This window comes from Clupea harengus, chromosome 19, assembly GCF_900700415.2.
Source record: "Clupea harengus chromosome 19, Ch_v2.0.2, whole genome shotgun sequence".
Lineage (NCBI taxonomy): Eukaryota > Metazoa > Chordata > Actinopteri > Clupeiformes > Clupeidae > Clupea > Clupea harengus.
Window position 1 is genome coordinate 26,642,188 of NC_045170.1, and position 22,536 is coordinate 26,664,723.

General features: G+C 41.6%; 1 protein-coding gene across 1 annotated transcript in view; it reads left to right on the forward strand.

The window, feature by feature from the left end:
• The first annotated feature begins 3,264 nt into the window (after window positions 1–3,264).
• The window catches only part of fam49al (family with sequence similarity 49 member A, like), a 32,752-nt gene continuing 13,480 nt past the window's right edge, over window positions 3,265–22,536 (forward strand). The window contains exons 1-2 of the mRNA XM_012818506.3: window positions 3,265–3,721; window positions 17,535–17,620. The gene's annotated coding sequence lies outside the window, so the exon portion shown is untranslated. The remainder of the gene's footprint in view (window positions 3,722–17,534; window positions 17,621–22,536) is intronic.

Genomic DNA, 22,536 nt, shown 5'->3' on the forward strand with positions numbered 1-22,536 from the left:
GTAATGCCACACATCAGTTGTGAGGTCCACCCTAGATCCACTCATGCCCTGGGGTTGTGGTCTGCCTTCAGCTTCAGGTCAGTGGCATTACTTCTCCAGCTTTGGCTGATGCCTTACCAAATCCCTTAGGTCTTTTCTAAGAAGGGTGTATATAGGCTTAAGACCAAAATAAACATGCTTGAATGCTTCAGTGCTTCACAATTACCATTGCACCTTAAAATGAGATCTATTTGTCGACAGTAATGTAAATAACATCCTCTGATTGGTTTTCCTATGTCTTTCACAGAGAATTGGGTTAGTATATGAATGAGGACGATGAAGTGAAAAGAGTACCGAAAGAGCATTGTGATCTTGGGCGCTTGAGTTGGAGCTTTCCATTCTTGCATTTTTGTCTCTGAATTGTTTCAAAGACGTTCAGTGAGCAGGTTCATGTTTTTCAGAGAAGCAGAGAATCATATCCATTTACAGTCCCCTCAGGAAAAAAAAACAGCAGCCATTTTGATGTTTTCCCTGTTTGGGTAGACATCCTAAAGATTCAGTTACAGCCCAAAGACTGACACATGCTCTGACTGCCACAAAGAGTTGGAAAACAACAAAAACTTATGCTATTTATGTCTTAGCACTTGCTATCCATACTGTACTGAGAGGAAATCATCAACACCTATATTGATTTATGAATGTATGTGTGTAATACAATAATACAAGAGTTACATCATCAACACCTATATTGATGTATGAATGTATGTGTGTAATACAATAATACAAGAGTTAAATCATCAACACCTATATTGATGTATGAATGTATGTGTGTAATACAATAATACAAGAGTTAAATCATCAACACCTATATTGATTTATGAATGTATGTGTGCAATACAATAATACAAGAGTTAAATCATCAACACCTATATTGATGTATGAATGTATGTGTGTAATACAATAATACAAGAGTTAAATCATCAACACCTATATTGATGTATGAATGTATGTGTGTAATACAATAATGCAAGAGTTAAACCTGAAGCTGAAGCTGAACCCTTGAGTTCATTGCAGGGCCACTCACTGATGAAAATATTCTTAGACAGTGGAAAAAATATCACAGTCAAGGCTCCATTCAGGTCACTGAGCTAATACTCTACAGTGAAAAAGATAGGGCAGAGAGGTGGGGTGGAGGTGCGGCTCGGTGTAACATCTGGAAACCCATCCAACAGAAGGCAGGTGAGGCACGGTGTAACATCTGGAAACCCATCCAACAGAAAGCAGGTTTGCAAATCAATGTGTGTCATTCCGCATGAGAAATAGTTTCTACTTTTCATTGTGTTGGGACATTTTAGAGGGATGTAGGAGATTCCTAGCCTGGATACCAGACCGAACTTAGCCCCGCCCACACATTTTTTGGTTGGGAAGTTCGGTCTGGCATTACTCCATTGAGGAGAAATTATCTGCGGACAGACATTGCCGTACCAATCAAATTGTCAAGGCGGGCTTTATACGATGATGGACAGATGATCAACAGTAACGTAACCAACCACGTCACAAAAAGGCGCTTGGTTTGAATTCGTTTACAACAAACATGGCTGCCGCTGGAGAGCTGAAATGTATAGATTCGAGTCCATTTAGACATTGACAGTGCATTCATTTTGAAAGAGGAACAAAGAAACGCGATCAAGGCATTTGTCAATCGAAAAGATGTTTTTGCCTTCCTTCCTACGGGATCCGGTAAAAGTTTAATTTATCAGCTGGCCCTGGTCACATACTACATTGTTCTGATTGGTTGTAGGTAACCAATTGAGCGAAGAGGCATTTTTTCTCCTGGTTCGGTTGAAACATGCCCCATAATCACAGCCCAATGGAGCGATATCAGACTCATATTCTGACTAGAATTATGAGTATGACATCGTCAGGCTAGGAGATTCCCTCATTAGCATTCAAATTTCACCAGAAGGCTTATAATGTGATACATTTTTAAACCACACATAGATTTTCCACTATGTGGTGTTTGTATAATTAGAGTAAGGATGTGATATATTTGACATTCCATCAAGAGAGAGGAGATAAAGCCTAAGTCTGTTTAGAAAATGATTCCAAACCAACACATCAGAGATCGCCTACACCAATGTGACTAAGACATGAAACACCAATTCATGAGGCAACCCTTCCCAACACATACACACACACACACACACACACACACACACACATACACACACACACACAGACACACACACACACACACACACACACACACACTCACACACACTCACACTAACCTCCTGGTTACCTGGTAGCAGGCACATCTATTTATGTCAAATGACTGTTGACTGTTTTAAAGAGACCCAGATAACTTTGACACAAAGGGATGTTCATACAAACATATGATGTTGTCATATCTGAAATGAAAAAGTGTCTCCAATCCTACATGTTGGAATGACTTGCAGTCTGGCCATGAATACTACTACTCTTGCTGTTCTTATCTCTTTCTTTGATAAACACTAGCCCCTCGGTGTGCTTTGGAGGGCTGTATGATATGTGTGTGTGAGTGGTTATAAAACGGCTGTGATGGCACTGGAGAGTGTTGAGAGAGGCACAGTGACTATGGAGGGGTCACTACCCCTCCCATCTGTAAAGCACATTTGAACTGCTGAATTGCTGGGTGTGGATCAAGCCAAGCCCAGGCTCCAAACCAGGGCCGTTCTAAGACATGGTGAAGAGGTTTTCTCTCCCTTGCTCTCATGTCGTGACCACCAGACCCTGGGGAGCAGAGTGAAGTGGTCTTGTGGAGCAGGGTTAGCCATCATCTGTCCAGCAACACAACACAACGCAACACACAAAGGAAATTCTGTTGCAGTGCCGCAGACCCGTTAGACATGGATGATTTAACCTCACAACAATATGACCACAACCAGCCACAAGGACTGCAGGGTACTGGACAGCCAGTTTGCGTTATGCTAAGTCCAGACACCTGCTGAGGAAACAGTCACATGTGTGTATACACATGCATACACACAAGCACGCACACACACAAACACACACACACACATACACACACAAATGACACAGTCACCCACATATTCAAACACTCAAACATGCCCCAACGCACACCCCCACCCCCCACTCTGCGAGCAGACTCTGAAATGTCTGTTGTAACCCAGGGGGAGGGGGCTTTACTAGGTTGCTGGGGGTCTTTGTGTGAGAAGAGAGAGAGAGAGAGAGAGAGAGAGACAGTGAAAGAGGAGGGTGAGGGGGAGAAAAAAAACAGCGAGAGGGAAGGAGAGAAATAGAAATAGTCTGAGGGAAAGGCAGGGAGAGAGACAGTGAGAGGTCAAAATCAGAAACAGAACAGAGAAGAGAGAACAGCAGTTGTATTTCTCCTCGATGGTTTGCTGCTGACTGGAGACGAGCCTGAGCGTGGAGCAGCACTGAATGAGAGGGAGGGCAGTGACAGAAGCAGGGGGCGAGCGAGTGAGCAAGAGAGGAGCGACTCACTCCTCACACAAACACACGCAGAGGGCGTGAGACTGGGATTCAGGGAGCTAGCGCTGTGTGTAGGCAGGTCTGTCCACAAGCTGTGAGCTGGAATAAACGAGGCAGTCAGCAGTCCTTTCTATTCTCCGACAGGACTCTTTCTTTCCACCAACCTCACAATTTATCCACCCAGTGTTCCATTCGACTGAAGACAAAAAGGACAGCTGCAGAGATCCAACAATAGTACAACCAACCGGTAAGCACAACACCACAGCCTGTTGTGGGTCTGAATGAAATGGGGTTGTGTGTGTGTGTGTGTGTGTGTGTGTGTGTGTGTGTGTGTGTGTGTGTGTGTGTGTGTGTGTGTGTGTGCGTGTGTGTGTGTGTCTCTGTTCCTTCCTCTCATTTTTCCTCAGTCAATGTATGTCTCTCTGGTGCTCAGTTCCACGTCCATCCATTTTCCCCCTCATCCCCTCGCTACCGATGATGCCTAGAGAGACCATCAGGCATGTGATGAATAGACACCATCATGCTAACATGTCAACCCCAGAAATATGAGATGCACAGATTGTACAGAGAGGGTAATGTGAATGTGACAAATATTGTGGACGTTATGGACATCATCAGGATTCTATAAATGTGCATTTGTAGAGAAGGTGGCGTGTGGACAGGGTGTGTTTGTGCAGCGCAGGGTTGTGCTGTTCCGGCAGCCCATACTGGTACACTCCACAGCTCATAAAGGAAGAGCCCAGCTGCATTAAGGAGGGATGATGCTGAGGAGGACAGAAAGGACGGATGGAGGGATGCAGAGGAAGGGGTGTGAGGAAGAGAGGAAACAGAAAGGACGGATGGAGGGATGCAGAGGAAGGGGTGTGAGGAAGAGAGGAAGCAGAAAGGACGGATGGAGGGATGCAGAGGAAGGGGTGTGAGGAAGAGAGGAAACAGAAAGGACGGATGGAGAGATGCAGAGGAAGGGGTGTGAGGAAGAGAGGAAACAGAAAGGACGGATGGAGGGATGCAGAGGAAGGGGTGTGAGGAAGAGAGGAAACAGAAAGGACGGATGGAGAGATGCAGAGGAAGGGGTGTGAGGAAGAGAGGAAACAGCAAGGACGGATGGAGGGATGCAGAGGAAGGGGTGTGAGGAAGAGAGGAAACAGAAAGGACGGATGGAGGGATGCAGAGGAAGGGGTGTGAGGAAGAGAGGAAACAGAAAGGACGGATGGAGGGATGCAGAGGAAGGGGTGTGCGGAAGAGAGGAAACAGAAAGGACGGATGGAGGGATGCAGAGGAAGGGGTGTGCTACTTTCGGTCAGCTGGGGCTCGTCCTCGTTCACTGCAGTGGGCGGTAGTGATGTGCTGTGAAATGTAGTCACATAGACACAGACGCGCACACACACATAGATAGATAGACATGTCCATGGAAGTCTATCTGTGTGTGTGTTGTCAGGCAAACCAGAACCCACTTAGACCTATGGACAGCCGGTTTGCGTGAGGATGCTGATTCTGTGGCTAAAGCGAGAGCCAAAAACACTGCATGAACACTGAAGATTGAATAACGCCAGTCCACCCTGTGAGTGGTGTTCATGTACGGTGTTTATGTGCATGCCTGTCTGTCAAAGGGGTATCACAAGCAGCACCATTTTACTGCTTCAGTGACATTTACAGGCGCATTGAGGAGAAAGGAAAATCCATGTTAGGCTAATTAGTGAAAATACTGTGGTATGTGTGTGTAGGTGTGTTTATTTGTTACTCAACGTACAAACTAAGAGCTCAGAACAAAAGCCCAGTATTTTACACTCAGATAGATAGCAAAGGGACTGGGTGTAACTGAAAGAAGAGGGGTTAGGATTGGACAGGGGAGGAGAGGAGAGAAGAGAACATTAGGAGAGAAGAGAAGAGCAGAGAGCAGATGAGAAGACAGAGGAGATTAATGAGAAGGGAGAAAAGCCCTCCTCTCACCTCTAGTGCATAAAAGAAATTGAAATTGAAAGAGATGAGACAAAATAAGATATCCCACTAAGGGGATATGTCATGCATATGTCATTCTTACAGTAGCTCCTTCTGTGGGTATGTGTGTGTATGTGTGTGTATGTGTGTGTATGTGTGTGTATGTGCATTAGGAAGAACCAATGATACACACACAGACATCTGTGTGGTGAAGATGAGCTAAAAAGGGCAGCATTAGTGTATTGCTGTAATTCCAGATTTGATATAAGAATAGCTGGACATATAGTATACCCATATATTTCAGTATATGCCAGTGCACAGTACACTAACTATCATTTCAATGGAAACCAAATGAATGCAAGTCTGTATGAGGACAGATGGGGAGATTGAGCTTTACTGTTCATCTTCATGGTCCACTGGAACGATATGAGATGTTGCCTTAGAAAGCAAAACTCTTCTTTATGGGAAGATGATCTGTAACAACCAAAGACTCAATTCTGCTCTAATCGATTTCAAATGCTTCTAAAACCACACAAATCTGCTTTACTTACAAGAGAATGAATTATGGTTTGTGTTGGTTGGCAATCTTTGACAGGTCTACGGATGTGTTCACGTTTCACCGTTTTAAATCAGATGAGGCAGAAAATGTATTTACTTGTCTGTTGCTAGGACACTCCCTTTGAATATTTTGTAGAAGCCACCTGATTGGTTGGTGCCGATGATGCAAGCTTCTCACCCCAAATCTTTCCCCATCATCCATAGAAACATGCTCCTCTCTATTCCTCCCTCTCAATGTTTCACTTTCTCCCCATCTCCGTCATAAATTCATCCCCAACTCTATCCATACACCTCTTTCTCTCATGTCTTTTCTCTGATTCCTTTGTCACCATTCTGCACTGACAGTGAACTACACACTCACAAGCACATGTGTACGCACTCACTTGCAGACATGCCCCTATGCAGGCATACATGTCACTGACCACATTCATATGAACTGAAGCTAAATGTGCTATTATCTAAGCTTTGCTGAGTGTATCGGCTTGTATGAATAGTCCTGTTTGTAATCAGTATTTACATATTCAGTTGGTACGTGTCTGTCTGGGTTTATTGGCATCTATATAGCCTGTACTGTATATGTGCAATGGTCTGTGTATAATCAGTGTATGCAGCTGAAAGGTGTAATATTGTGTGTATCTGCAAAGGCTATTTGTTTTGATAGGTTGGTGTTAAAGGCACTTGGTGTGATACATATGATGTTTGACAGAGTGGTAGAAACACATGGGAGCGGTTGACCAAAAGACTAAGGTCTGCGAAGGGACAGGGGGTGAGGGGAGATCTGCATGGTCACGGCTCTCTTTCAAACGCTGCTGCTGCTGTGAAATAATCACTCTGTATCTGCTAGTGAAGCATTATGCTAATGCTACATGACACAAGTGTGAGTGCCAAGTTTGAGCCCTAGATACGTGTGTGTGCTGGGTATGTGTCCGTGTGCGTGTTGTGTGCATTATTCTTTTCCATTGTGCTGGTGATCAGAAGAAGGCTGTGGTATGTGTGTGTGTGCGTGATCAGTAAAAGGCTGTGGGGAGATGAATAGGAGCTGAGGAGAGGAAGTGAAAATGGGATGGACTTGTGTGCATGTGTTAGTTTACATGTGCCATACATTATCATTGACATTTAGCAAAGTTATTGTGCCACTTAAAATAGTACAGCACATCAACTGCAAACTCTTAATCTCTCCTTTGGGAATATTTCACTCTATGACACTAGTTTTGGCAAACCCGCTTGAACATACAGTATAGTATAGGCCCCAAGGATTTCACTCAAGGATTTGACGCAATGTATTGCAGTGCACTCACTAACCATGTCCTCATTAAGGTTTTCATAATATAGATTTTGTGAACATTCACTTAAATAGCAAAGGCGAGGAGTTCAAGCCCAAATCACGAAATGTATTATCCATGGAATCTCACATGTGAAGTGAGCCACAAAACACAGAGTCTCTGACTAAAGTTAGGAAGTCTAAGAATCTTATACCCAAATTGGCATCACTTCAGATGATCATTTAAGAAATTGAACAAGTACCTTAGCAATACCCAAAAGTAAAGATATTGCACATTATTCTTAAGGTATTCATAAACAGTGTCAAGATATCTACATAATATCTACTGTAAGTATCAGCCAAAGATCCAAACTATCATCCCTGGAAAACATCCAGGTAGCAGGAAAACTAGAGATCATACTGACCTGACCTAATAAATGGCTTAGAAAGACGGTTGCATAAGTGCTTTGACTGCCATACCAGAGCCTATCTCTTTGGCATTGTGGTCTGGATTCATGGACTCTGGACCAATCGCATATACATTTTTGTATTCATACATACACACACTAGTTTATGGAGTATAATATCTTTCAGCTGTTACTGTTACAAATTACTGTTTAATGGTTACCATCGTCCAGGGGTGCGTTACGGCATCTCTTAGCGTTCTACAAAGACTCAAAAGGAATACCTTAATAAAGATGTGAGTGTTTCCCAAACCATCTCTTAAGAGTTCCCTGAAGAGAAACCTTCTTACCTTAGGAGGCTGAATCCATGTTTCTGGAATTGTTTCTTGTCCTGCACGTAGGTCTGAGCATGCATGAGATAGATAAGTATGATGAGCATGAGTCAGATTAGACCACAGCTAATCATTATTAGAAAGAACATCAATAACAAACACTGCAAGTCAAAATGAAAAAGTTCAAATAAGGATGGTTGTTTTTAATTGTTATTATTTGATGAAGCACGCAATATAATGCAACACATACCTTGGTCTTGCAGAGCAGTCAAAGCATACGACCAGACAGTGACACAACATTTTTAGACTGTAAAACATTTGTGTAATCTGACAACTGTGGTATAGTTAAGAGTGGTCCAGACCAACTTTACAAAAGTATCTCAGGGTGCACTGGGAAACACCTCGAGAAATGAAGCTACATCTTAAGGTATATCTTACAAATGACATAGCGTTAAGAAGTGTGTGTCCCAGAGCGTTGACTTTGGGTGGAGACTTTAAATTGACTATTGTATAATGCCTGCCAGGCAAGTATTTTTTCACTATGGTGCAAAGTGGTTTAAATGCAGTATGAACTTGAGATTTTGCACATTTGTACCCACTCAGAGGCTCCTAAATTTGGCTTTGTGGGGCTGACTGTCCCCTGGGTGAACTATATTTGAAATGGTGCCACTGGAGGTAAATACAGTTATATCCATAAGCAAATGTAGGCTATGTGTTACCAGTGTTGTTGACAACCACAGTGCTAGCAAGGAGGCTAAAACCTATGTGTACTAGCGTCTGTAGGGGGGGGGGGGGTATACACACTGTGTCTGTAGCTAGCATGTCTTTAAATGGGGGGTATACATGTCTTTAAATGGGGGGTATACACTGTGTCTGTAGCTAGCATGTATTTAAATGGGGGGTATGCACTGTGTCTGTAGCTAGCATGTCTTTAAATGGGGGTATACACTGTGTCTGTAGCTAGCATATCTTTAAATAGGGGGAAAACACTGCGATTTTGGGCTACGAACCAATCGCTGTTTACACTGTAGGTAGTAGCATGCTAACGTTAGATAGCTGGCTCAGACATCTCGCAAATCCCCTCAGACGTATTTTTCAGTTACAATAACAGGGTTTTTACATTGCACAGTGTCTATTTCATGTCGTTAGAGGTAGAGGAACGGAAGGGCCATCATCCCTAAACTTTCAAAAAGAAAGTAAATTAACAATATTAATTAACTAGTTAAATACTACTAACAAACTGCTATTTTAACACATTGATGTCATTGAAATTGTCAAACTGAAAAATATTGAAAATGATTGCAGAGGTCCTCCTTCACAAGCCTCCTATTGATCACATGAAGATCTATTTTCAAGCTTGTGTGGTTTTAGGGTTATACAATAACAACAGATGACAACTTCTGACAAGGTACGATTCCTGTTCAACAATTGATTACCCTTCCCCAAAATTTCGTATTGGGCATTGATTCAATCAGCAATCGGCTTCACTTATTGGTTCACTGATGTTAGGTGCTCAACCAAGTTCTTGGTTTAGTGCTGATTAATACCAAATTAGAAATTTGGGGGAGGTGTAATTAATTATGCTTGTAAATCCCCCCACACCAAAACACACCTTGCTTCCACCTCTACTTTATAACGACCAGCCGATAATGATGTGAATAAACCTGTTTCTGTCAACCTCAGTCGCATTCTAGCCTACCCTAAGTCAGCAAGTAATAGGTTGCTCTGCTGCACGTCGGAGTCCTATTCGTTCCATCTGGATTTATTTTCCGATACTGACTGACGGACTAAACATTATCCCTTGCTTAAACTGATTTTGTTGCCGTTTCATGGCCTACGCTGAGGAAAAAAAATGTTCTTCACACAAATAGAACTTTAAAGGTTCAGGTGTTGCGTAGCAACGTATTACTTGCTGACTTAGAATTTCCATTACAAAAAGTGAACTTTACTTTACTTGCGCAATGATATGAAAGATGTGAATTAGAAGCACAAAACCCGTTGCCAATGGCAGTGGGCATTCATTTTTTGCAGTGGTCAATAAAAAGAAATAGCAGACCTCTGGATAGCCCATTCAATTCAATGGAACATTTTGAAACATTCTGCCATATAATGAAACCATATAATGAAACACAATAACTGCTACTTCGTCTGTGCAAATTAAACATTCCACTAGGTTGAAAGTCACATCTACACATCTAAGTTCACATTCTGGAAATGTGAACCAAAATTTTGATTGTCTAGGCTAGTATTAAAATGACAGGTAGTCTACACAGTCAAATAAAACAAGTTTGACAGGAAGATGATTTTTATTTTACAACATTAAGTGTTACTTTCCATCATGAAGGAGAATTCCACTGTTCTGTCCGTTTTGCGGGGACGTTAGATCTGCAAACACAAAATAAACGAGCATCAGTCACTACTACAGAAGCTCTTGTATTACATCATCAACGAATTGCATGTCCATCTTTCCGACTGATTTGGACTAATATGTCACTTTGAAAATAAGCTTTCCATCAGGATGACACACTAATACAGCGTTTAACAAGTTTAACGTTACTTAGCTCTGTTTGAGGCTAATTTAAGCATTATCAAACACAACATTTACTAACATTAGCCAAAAGTGACTGAGTTTGCTGTGGGAATTCTCAAACATTGCAATTTTTTATTTTTTCATTTCTTGCGGGAATTCTTAAAAATTGTGATCCCACCAGGATCTTGCAAGGGTGTAGATAGCATAGTCCCCTTACCGGATATACCTTCCATCAGCACACAGGACTGAGATGGAGGATGGTGTAGATATGTCTTCCGTCAGCACACAGGACTCAGATGGAGGATGATGTGGTTTCTTTGAGGTGTCTGAAAGGGCATAACACAATCTGGTCTGCCAGCAGCGGCATTCTCTCTTTCTGCTGCTATGGTTACAATACTACAATACTTTAATATCACAGGTTACTACAGTTACTGAAGTTATTAGAATTAAAATAACTTTACAGCATACAATTTACAACTGTACTTTTAATAACATTTACGAAAAACCTTTCTCATTCATCATAAACATCATACATCAACAACATCATCATAAAAAGATACTACATCTGAAAACACGAGAATGGCATTACTGACTAGTGATAGGCTTAGGAAAATGTTTAAAGACAATCTGGTTTTCCTAAATAAAATACAAGTATTACATCATATTACAAGCATGCTTAAAGGTCAACTGACGGAACAAAAGTAAATAAAAGTTACAATTTAGTTTAAGTGGTCGCAAAAGCACAATTTCTAGCGCAGTTTATGCATATTATTTATAATGAATGACACTTTTATTGGAGACCTACTAATAGCTGACCTAACTGCAACAGCAGTCTCTCTTCCTGCTGCGGGTTACCCACAATGCATTTGCTACATCATAGAACTATCACTAAGGGTACTGCAGGCAAAAGAGGGCCAAATCTGAATCAAATCTTTTCTTTTGCTCATATGTCAAAAGAGGGCCAAATCTGAATCAAATCTTTTCTTTTGCTCATATGCCACTCAGATCTGTTTTTTTTCATAACAGTGTGAACAGCACAATGGAATCACATGGAATCTATTTTTTTTTATTCTGTTTAGGGCCACCTCCATATGTGTTCCTGAATCAGATACAGGTCAGATTTTTTGCAATTCGACCTCTGAAGAGTCATAATACAGATACAGGTCCGATTTTCTGCAATGCGACCTCAGTCTGAAGAGTCATAATTCGGAATGAGTTGAGTTGAGTTGAGTTCAGGTGACTTTTATCTCACTCCAGAAAGACATCCATCACAATGACTTCAGTATGACGGCGTGCTGCGGGTGACATCCACCACAATGACTTCAGTATGACGGCGTGCTGCGGGTGACATCTTTGTTGTTCTTCAGTGCATGCGGGTCAGCTCAGGACCAGGACCAGTTCCCACTAGAATCTGATCTTGGCCACATGTTTTAATTCATGTCATAAGCCAAACTAAACAATTGGATTTGAGCAAGAACTGAGTGCTATGGTTTTGCAGTGTGGACGTACCCCAAATAAAAGTAGCTGAATCCATTTATGCAGGATTTAACATTAAATACATAGAGTAGAACAGTCTGGTGAGAATGGGCAGCTGGTTTCAGGTGGAAAGACTACAGCAGCATCCAACAGTAGTGATCATCTCGAGGAGGAGTGAACGAAAAGAGACTAAATTAGTGGACAGAGGGAGGCTTGTCTCACATGAATATACGTCATTATAAATGAAGGTGAGTGATGAGGAACAATGTCATCGCATCCTTCAGCATTTGCAAGCAAAGGTCCTACTATATGGGAGAGACCAGAGACAGGTATGTTCGTAAACAGGATCAGTCATACCCAACAGATTTCACATGCATATCTCAGTGTCTAAATGATGCACTGCCTAATTATCTAAACATCAATCTCATTATAATATGGTATGCCAGGCTATTCAGGGTAAGGGGTGGGGGGTTGGGGGTGGGAGGCCCCCCAGGATTATGAACCTGGATTAGGGTGAGAGAAGAAACTGGGATCCAAACCCTGCTCACCTTGGGCACCCGGACAGAATGACAAGTAATACGGCCACTTCAGCAGTGTCAGCGACAGCACAATTTGATACCGAGAGAGAAAAGAAGAGAATTGTGACGGGTGCCAGAGCGTGATGCATTATTCCTAAGTATAGGATGCACTAAAGAGGAATGTTTTTTTCCTAGACTTAAGATGTTAAGGGTGCCCCCTTCTCGGATGGAGACTCAACACACTTATCTTAAACAAAAAACGTGTTCTTATATATTTTGCATTATAAATGAGGTCATTAGAAGATGCCCAGAAACCAAACTCAGTTAATGATATTATAGCGTGAAATCACCTGCAGTCAGAGGAAATGCCATGCAAATCTCAGACCTCATTCCTGCCATCACTCTTGCTCTTAGCCTTGCAGCACAACGTTAATTTCCAGCCCTTTCATCCTCAGCCTTTTCCTCTTCAGAGAAGAGAGAGGGGTTGGGGGAGGGTGGCTGAAGAGGCCTCTATCTCCTTTCATTCGCCCTGTTTTCCCCTCTCTCTGCATCCATTCTTTGCTTTGTACTTCTCGGTGTGTTTGTGTGTATGTGTGTGTGTGTGAGTGAGTGAGAGAGAGATAGAAAGACAGAGAGAAATGCATCATGTTTCTTAGTACGTCTATGCAGCAGTGTGAGCATGCATATATGTGGAATTGTCAGCACAAGTCTTGGATCTGTAAGCAGTACAGTTCAGCTATCTCTGAGACTGGCTCCTCCCATTGGCTCCTAAGAAGAGCTCACTACCCATCAGCCTCTGTTGCTGTGCAACCAGAACCCAACCATAGAGCACAGAGGGTTGGAGGACAAGGAAACAGAAACCAATCCAAATGTTCCAGATAGGAGAGCTCATGTGTGAACAGGGGCAGGTAATCGTCTGGACAATCTACGCCGAGCAAGTGGTCATGTCAATGACGTATTAATCATGTGAATTGAGAGAGAGTAAACAAAATGAACAGAATGAACAAAATCACATGGACACAGAATATGGCAAATGTTAACATGTAAGACAAAGAGTCAAAGAGCAGTCGGGAGCAAGGGTAGAGACAGTTCTGGACGATGATTTGAGTTCATTCTTGAAAGGGACACAAGAAAGGGACAGGGAGACTGACAGTAAGACACACAATGGTGGAGATGAAAAAGAGAAGACCAATATTCACCACAATATTCACCACAATATTCAGCACAATATTCATCACAATATTCAGCACAATATTCACTATGATTCACCACAATATTCACCACAATATTCACCATGTTTCACCGCAATATTCACCACAATATTCACCACAATATTCAGAATGATTCACCACAATATTCACCACAATATTCACCACAATATTCACCATGATTCACCACAATATTCACCACAATATTCACCACAATATTCAGCATGATTCACCACAATATTCACTATGATTCACCACAATATTCACCACAATATTCACCACAATATTCACCACAATATTCACCACAATATTCACCACAATATTCACCATGTTTCACCACAATATTCACCACAATATTCACCACAATATTCACCATGTTTCACCACAATATTCACCACAATATTCACTATGATTCACCACAATATTCACCACAATATTCACCACAATATTCACCATGTTTCACCACAATATTCACCACAATATTCACCACAATATTCACTATGATTCACCACAATATTCACCACAATATTCACCATGTTTCACCACAATATTCACCACAATATTCACCACAATATTCACTATGATTCACCACAATATTCACCACAATATTCACCACAATATTCACCACAATATTCAGAATGATTCACCACAATATTCACCACAATATTCACCACAATATTCACCATGTTTCACCACAATATTCACCACAATATTCACCACAATATTCACCACAATATTCACCACAATATTCAGCATGATTCACCACAATATTCACCACAATATTCACCACAATATTCACCACAATATTCAGCATGTTTCACCACAATATTCACCACAATATTCACCACAATATTCAGCACAATATTCACCACAATATTCACCACAATATTCACCATGTTTCACCACAATATTCACCACAATATTCACCACAATATTCACTATGATTCACCACAATATTCACCACAATATTCACCACAATATTCAGCATGATTCACCACAATATTCAGCACAATATTCACCACAATATTCACCACAATATTCACTATGATTCACCACAATATTCACCACAATATTCAGCACAATATTCACCACAATATTCACCACAATATTCACCATGTTTCACCACAATATTCACCACAATATTCACTATGATTCACCACAATATTCACCACAATATTCACCACAATATTCACCACAATATTCACCATGATTCGGCACAATATTCACCACAATACTCACCACAATATTCACCACAATATTCACCACAATATTCACTATGTTTCACCACAATATTCACCATGATTCACCACAATATTCACCACAATATTCACCACAATATTCACCATGTTTCACCACAATATTCACCACAATATTCACTATGATTCACCACAATATTCACCACAATATTCACCACAATATTCACTATGTTTCACCACAATATTCACCACAATATTCACCACAATATTCACCATGATTCACCACAATATTCACCACAATATTCACCACAATATTCACCACAATATTCACCACAATATTCACCACGTTTCACCACAATATTCACCACAATACTCACCACAATATTCACCACAATATTCACCACAATATTCACCATGATTCACCACAATACTGGTTTATTAACAAGAGAAATGGATCAAACTCACCCTCTTGCTTCCACCTCCCTTCTACTGTATTTTGCTTCCATTCTATTTTGTGAAGAAGATGGGTTTGTAGTTGTGGCTGTGCTGTGATGCTGGATATCATCCTTTCTTTTATACAACTTTTGATGAGCTCTCTTATAGGTGGAGCCTCAGTGATGGGTGCTTTATGCAATGTGGCGGAACAATTTGATTTTTAAAACAGAGACTTCAATTCCCAAACGCAATTCAATGACCTTAAACAAAGACACATTTAATCATCAAAGACAAAATTACAAGACCATCCTCCAACCCACAGTTCAGGAATAATTCACATAGCAAATCGAACCCCATTTTTTTGTGGAGGGAAGATGTATAAAGAAATGGGACCTTTGGTACACAAAGTTCTCACCAGCTGTGTGTGTGTGTTTGTGGGGGGGGGGGGGTCCATGTTACTGAGCAGAGACATGGCTCATTAATAGCATTTCTGGCCTTGTGTTAGATCGTATGTTAAAATGTTAAAAAGTTTTCTATTATGCATATGTTAATTCATTTTTATTTTATTGTATTATTATAGTTAGTTTTTAATATGTTGGCACTCTGAGATTATTTTGAATGAAGAGTGCATTACAAATAAAATAAATTATTATTATTATTTAATATTAGCTCCAATATCAGAGGCATTCTCCTCGGGGTACAGTATCAGCCCTCCTTTTGTCATTCCATCTAATTGTAACATTAGGTCACGTTTTAAACATTTCAGCATAACATTACCACTGCCACTACAGAGTAAGTGTAAGCAGGATCCATTTCACAATCAAAGGTACATACTTTAATCATACATCCTGAAGAAAGAACTGCTCTCTGCTTAAGGACTGAGAAGAAGTTTGAGACAGAAACAATATGGCGTCATCTCTCTGCTCATTGGTTAGGTGTTGTGCTCAGCAGTCTACAGTTATTTACCTAAGCAGAGAGAGATGATTCCTGTCGGCTCAAGTTCGGATGGTATCCAGGCTAGTAACATTCATTAATGTGTGCCGTCCGTGTTAAATAAATGAATAACATTAGGATCCACTGTCTGTTAGAACAGAAATGTATGTTTACACAGATGCATACAGGTGATATTTGTGTGCACTGTAACTTAATCAGGCATCTCATGAAGCCATTGCCTCTAAAGGTCATCAACTTGAACTTTTGTAGGTGGCAAATAGTGCTCTGTTTTCTCATTGTGATTCTTAAGGTAGACACTGTTGAATAATACGTAGTGCAATCTCCAGCCTAATGCAACCTGTTCAGAGAGCTGGGAAACTAGGAAAACCTACAGTAGTGGCCATATTAGCCATGAGATGAATCATTGCAACCCTGACCATGAAATATCTCCTCAGACCTTGCCAAACCAGAGGCAAGCTCCATCACTGCATCTTTCTTCCTTTCTGTCTTTCGGCTAGAGGGAGAGGTATCTTTGAGAAGTCTGTCTTCAAAAGTATGACTAACAAAATAAATAAGAAGTTGGTGATAAATGAAATGTGTCAAAATAATGCAATTACTTGATTGTATGGCCTATAATTCTTTCATTCACTAAATAATAGGTGATTCACTTTTAATTCCTATATTGTGATGTATTCCTGAACAGGTTTGAGCTAATAGATGTGTTGTGCTGAGAACTACTCCAACAGCACATTCAAAGAGAGAGATCATGTCAACATTGGATAGAAGCCAGTGTAGAGGGAACAAAGATCCCTGGGTAGATAGAGTTCATTTCCTCCTGTTATCCTTTTTGCTTTTCATTCATCCTAGTCTCACCATTGGTCTCTTTTCATTCATCCTAGTCTCACCTTTGACCTTTGGTCTCTTTTCACTCATCCTAGTCTCACCTTTGACCTTTGGTCCCTTTTCATTCATCCTAGTCTCACCTTTGACCTTTGGTCCCTTTTCATTCATCCTAGTCTCACCTTTGACCTTTGGTCTCTTTTCACTCATCCTAGTCTCACCTTTGACCTTTGGTCTCTTTTCATTCATCCTAGTCTCCCCTTTGACCTTTGGTCTCTTTTCATTCATCCTAGTCTCACCTTTGGTCTCTTTTCCTTTCAGTCTTTCTAATGTTCTCATTCTCTCTCTACACGTGAGTTGTGAGTTATGTCTTCATGTCTTATGAGTTGATATGTGAACTGATATGGTTCCTCTTGTTTTTCCTTCCTCAGGTGGGAGGTGCTAATGCAGTGAGGTCAGCGGTCACAGGCCCCAGGTTGATGCAGTAAAGTGCATTTCAGAAAACTCTGAAGAAAAGGTAAGACATGCCAACCTAAAAACTAGGTGCATCCACTGCATAGCTTCCCATTTCAAGTCATACACTCACTAGTACTGTAGAGACTGTAAGAGAGAGAGAGAAAGAGAGTGTACAGGGGAGTCACCCCATGACCTGCACACTAGAGTGATGTCAGAGATGATCCCGGGCTCTAACCAATCAGGATCCTGCAAATCACACATAGTCCATGATGTCAGAGATGATCCCGGGCTCTAACCAATCAGGATCCTGCAGATCAAACATAGTCCATGATGTCACAGATGATCCCAGGCTCTAACCAATCAGGATCCTGCAGATCAAACATAGTCCATGATGTCACAGATGATCCCAGGCTCTAACCAATCAGGATCCTGCAGATCAAACATAGTCCATGATGTCACAGATGATCCCAGGCTCTAACCAATCAGGATCCTGGCCCTCTGCTTAACATATCACACACACACACAAACATATACAAGCACACACAACGTATTTTAGGTTCATTCTTGCTGTTTCCTATCAGAGTCCTAAGTAAACACAATACAATGAAGCATCTTTTCTGTGAATAGTTTTAAATATGAGCCTGGCCAATGAATGAGAACACATTGGGGCAGGGGGGATGAACTCCTGGTCTTAGCTTCTGTTTCTGACAGAGAGAGAGAGAGAGAGAGAGAGAGACGGTGAGCAAAGCCAAGGTACAGGAGGCAGCCTCTTCAGACCCAGATATAAGCATGATCTACAGCAGTGCTGGGAAGTATGCAAAACCCTTAGGAATTTATGAAAATCTGCATAGATATGACCTAAAATCGACATGAACAAAAAGAAGCCAAAATAATTGTGTAGTTATTTATTCCTTTATTGACCAAATGATCCAACATTAAATGACTAAAGTATGAAAAGATATGTTAACCCTCTCTCCAATAACTGGTGTAAACCCCCATAAACAACAATGATTACAATCCAACATTTTAATGGGTTGTTTATTAGTCCCAGTTGGGAGAAGTTTTTGACCTTATTGAACCACAAATGTTTTCTGTCATCATTCTTTGGTAGACTGAATTATGTGGTTAGAGTCATCGATGGATACCCGGCTATTCGTTTGAACTCTCCATATGTCCAAAGCACTGTCTGCATCACTTTTTAAAAAATCATCAGTATCCAAACTAGAAAACAGCCGGTGCACACATACACAAAGAGAGATACCCATTTACACATTACCTGCTAGAGTTTACACTGCACCTAATCTTCGTTCCAAACAGACCTTTTTGACGGCTGTAGTAGTCTTTGACTTTGCATGTTTATCCTGTTTATACAGTCCCATCTAATCTCAGAGCGCTCATGTGGATTAAGAGGGGGAATAGGTGTCTGCTTCTCAGATGAGGATAGGGAGATTAGTCCACAGGAGAGGGGGCTTGATAGCAAAAGGGTCTACCTCCTATTGTGCTTTTGGATCATTTGGTAACTGTTGCTACTTCAATTCCATGCCCTGTACTGCGAGGCATATGGCAGTTAGCATGGCTTAGAGGGGTAGTCTCATTCAACGGTTAATATTCATCTGGTTTTAGCCATGTTTCATTTAGACAAAGTATGCATATTTGATTATTTGTTATCAACTCATTAACCAGGGCAGCTTTTGATATTAAAGACCTTATTTTAATAAGACCCCACTTTAAGTTTGTATTGATAAGGTTTTGTTTTGTACATTTTTTACTTTTAAAGATTATCCTGTATGAGACCTCTATTAGTGTGATTTGGATTAGGCTGTCGCTAGAATTGATAGCACTAGCTAGGTCACTCCACCACCGAAGTACCACAAATGAAAAGAGTCTCGACTGTGACCTTTTGCTGCATATAGAAGGCAAAGACAACCGACGGTCATCGAAGCAAAGTGGTCGAGAGGGGGAATAAAGTTGAATCACAGCATTAAAATAGGCTGGTGCTGAACCAGTGAATGTCCTATAAGTGCGAGTGAGAGATTTAAATGTAATTCTAGCAGCTGCGGGGAGCCAGTGAAGGGTTACTAGAACAGGAGTTCCATGTGTCCTCTTAGTGAAAGTTTACAACCAGAGGAGTTCCATGTGTCCTCTTTAGGGAACTACCAGAGGAGTTACATGTGTCCTCTTTAGGGAACTAGAACAGGAGTTCCATGTGTCCTCTTTAGGGAACTAGAACAGGAGTTCCATGTGTCCTCTTTAGGGAACTAGAACAGGAGTTACATGTGTCCTCTTTAGGGAACTAGAACAGGAGTTCCATGTGTCCTCTTTAGGGAACTAGAACAGGAGTTCCATGTGTCCTCTTTAGGGAACTACCAGAGGAGTTCCATGTGTCCTCTTTAGGGAACTAGAACAGGAGTTACATGTGTCCTCTTTAGGGAACTACCAGAGGAGTTCTATGTGTCCTCTTTAGGGAACTAGAACAGGAGTTCCATGTGTCCTCTTTAGGGAACTACCAGAGGAGTTCCATGTGTCCTCTTTAGGTAGCAGAGGAGTTCCATGTGTCCTCTGTAGGGAACTAGAACAGGAGTTCCATGTGTCCTCTTTAGGGAACTAGAACAGGAGTTACATGTGTCCTCTTTAGGGAACTACCAGATGAGTTCCATGTGTCCTCTTTAGGGAACCTCTTTAGGGAACTAGAACAGGAGTTACATGTGTCCTCTTTAGGGAACTAGAACAGGAGTTCCATGTGTCCTCTTTAGGGAACTAGAACAGGAGTTCCATGTGTCCTCTTTAGGGGACTAGAACAGGAGTTACATGTGTCCTCTTTAGGGAACTACCAGAGGAGTTACATGTGTCCTCTTTAGGGAACTAGAACAGGAGTTACATGTGTCCTCTTTGGGGAACTACCAGAGGAGTTACATGTGTCCTCTTTAGGGAACTAGAACAGGAGTTCCATGTGTCCTCTTTAGGGAACTAGAACAGTAGTTCCATGTGTCCTCTTTAGGGGACTAGAACAGGAGTTACATGTGTCCTCTTTAGGGAACTAGAACAGGATTTACATGTGTCCTCTTTAGGGAACTAGAACAGGAGTTCCATGTGTCCTCTTTAGGGAACCTCTTTAGGGAACTAGAACAGGAGTTACATGTGTCCTCTTTAGGGAACTAGAACAGGAGTTCCATGTGTCCTCTTTAGGGAACTAGAACAGGAGTTACATGTGTCCTCTTTAGGGAACTACCAGAGGAGTTCCATGTGTCCTCTTTAGGGAACCTCTTTAGGGAACTAGAACAGGAGTTACATGTGTCCTCTTTAGGGAACTACCAGAGGAGTTCCATGTGTCCTCTTTAGGGAACTAGAACAGGAGTTCCATGTGTCCTCTTTAGGGAACTAGAACAGGAGTTCCATGTGTCCTCTTTAGGGAACTACCAGAGGAGTTCCATGTGTCCTCTTTAGGTAGCAGAGGAGTTCCATGTGTCCTCTGTAGGGAACTAGAACAGGAGTTCCATGTGTCCTCTTTAGGGAACTAGAACAGGAGTTACATGTGTCCTCTTTAGGGAACTACCAGAGGAGTTCCATGTGTCCTCTTTAGGGAACCTCTTTAGGGAACTAGAACAGGAGTTACATGTGTCCTCTTTAGGGAACTAGAACAGGAGTTCCATGTGTCCTCTTTAGGGAACTAGAACAGGAGTTCCATGTGTCCTCTTTAGGGAACTAGAACAGGAGTTCCATGTGTCCTCTTTAGGGGACTAGAACAGGAGTTACATGTGTCCTCTTTAGGGAACTAGAACAGGAGTTCCATGTGTCCTCTTTAGGGAACTAGAACAGGAGTTCCATGTGTCCTCTTTAGAGAACTAGAACAGGAGTTACATGTGTCCTCTTTAGGGAACTAGAACAGGAGTTCCATGTGTCCTCTTTAGGGGACTAGAACAGGAGTTACATGTGTCCTCTTTAGGGAACTAGAACAGGAGTTCCATGTGTCCTCTTTAGAGAACTAGAACAGGAGTTACATGTGTCCTCTTTAGGGAACTACCAGAGGAGTTCCATGTGTCCTCTTTAGGGAACTACCAGAGGAGTTACATGTGTCCTCTTTAGGGAACTAGAACAGGAGTTACATGTGTCCTTTTTAGGGAACTAGAACAGGAGTTCCATGTTCCATGTGTCCTCTTTAGGGAACTAGAACAGGAGTTCCATGTGTCCTCTTTAGGGAACCTCTTTAGGTAACTACCAGAGGAGTTACATGTGTCCTCTTTAGGGAACTACCAGAGGAGTTCCATGTGTCCTCTTTAGGTAGCAGAGGAGTTCCATGTGTCCTCTTTAGGGAACTAGAACAGGAGTTACATGTGTCCTCTTTAGGGAACTACCAGAGGAGTTCCATGTGTCCTCTTTAGGGAACTAGCAGAGGAGTTACATGTGTCATGTGTCCTCTTTAGGGAACTACCAGAGGAGTTCCATGTGTCCTCTTTAGGGAACCTCTTTAGGTAACTACCAGAGGAGTTCCATGTGTCCTCTTTAGGGAACCTCTTTAGGTTACTACCAGAGGAGTTACATGTGTCCTCTTTGGCTGATTTGGACATATTCTGAATCATCTGCAATGGATTCACCAGACACGCTTGCTAAATTTGCATTTCAATAGTTAAGTTCAGAAATAGCCAGGGCCTGCACATGGAGTTGTGTAGCATGTTGTGTGAGGTATCCAAATATTATAGTGTAAAAAGACCTCGAGACCTCGAGAGGATGTCTCCATGCTCTCAATCTAAGCCACAGGGTTTGTTTAGTGACTTGAACCCCATATAGCCTTGCATGAACTAAAAGAGGATCATGTTTTGCAGTTGTTTCTACTCCGGCTATTGTGGTCAGCGACCTGATGGGAGGCTATTGTTTTTTGGGTCATTTTAGTTTGATGCTCACCTGCATTCACCATGGATCATACAGCGGCCACATAGCCAGTTCGCCATTTGGTCATAAACGACCTAGTCTCCTATCGTC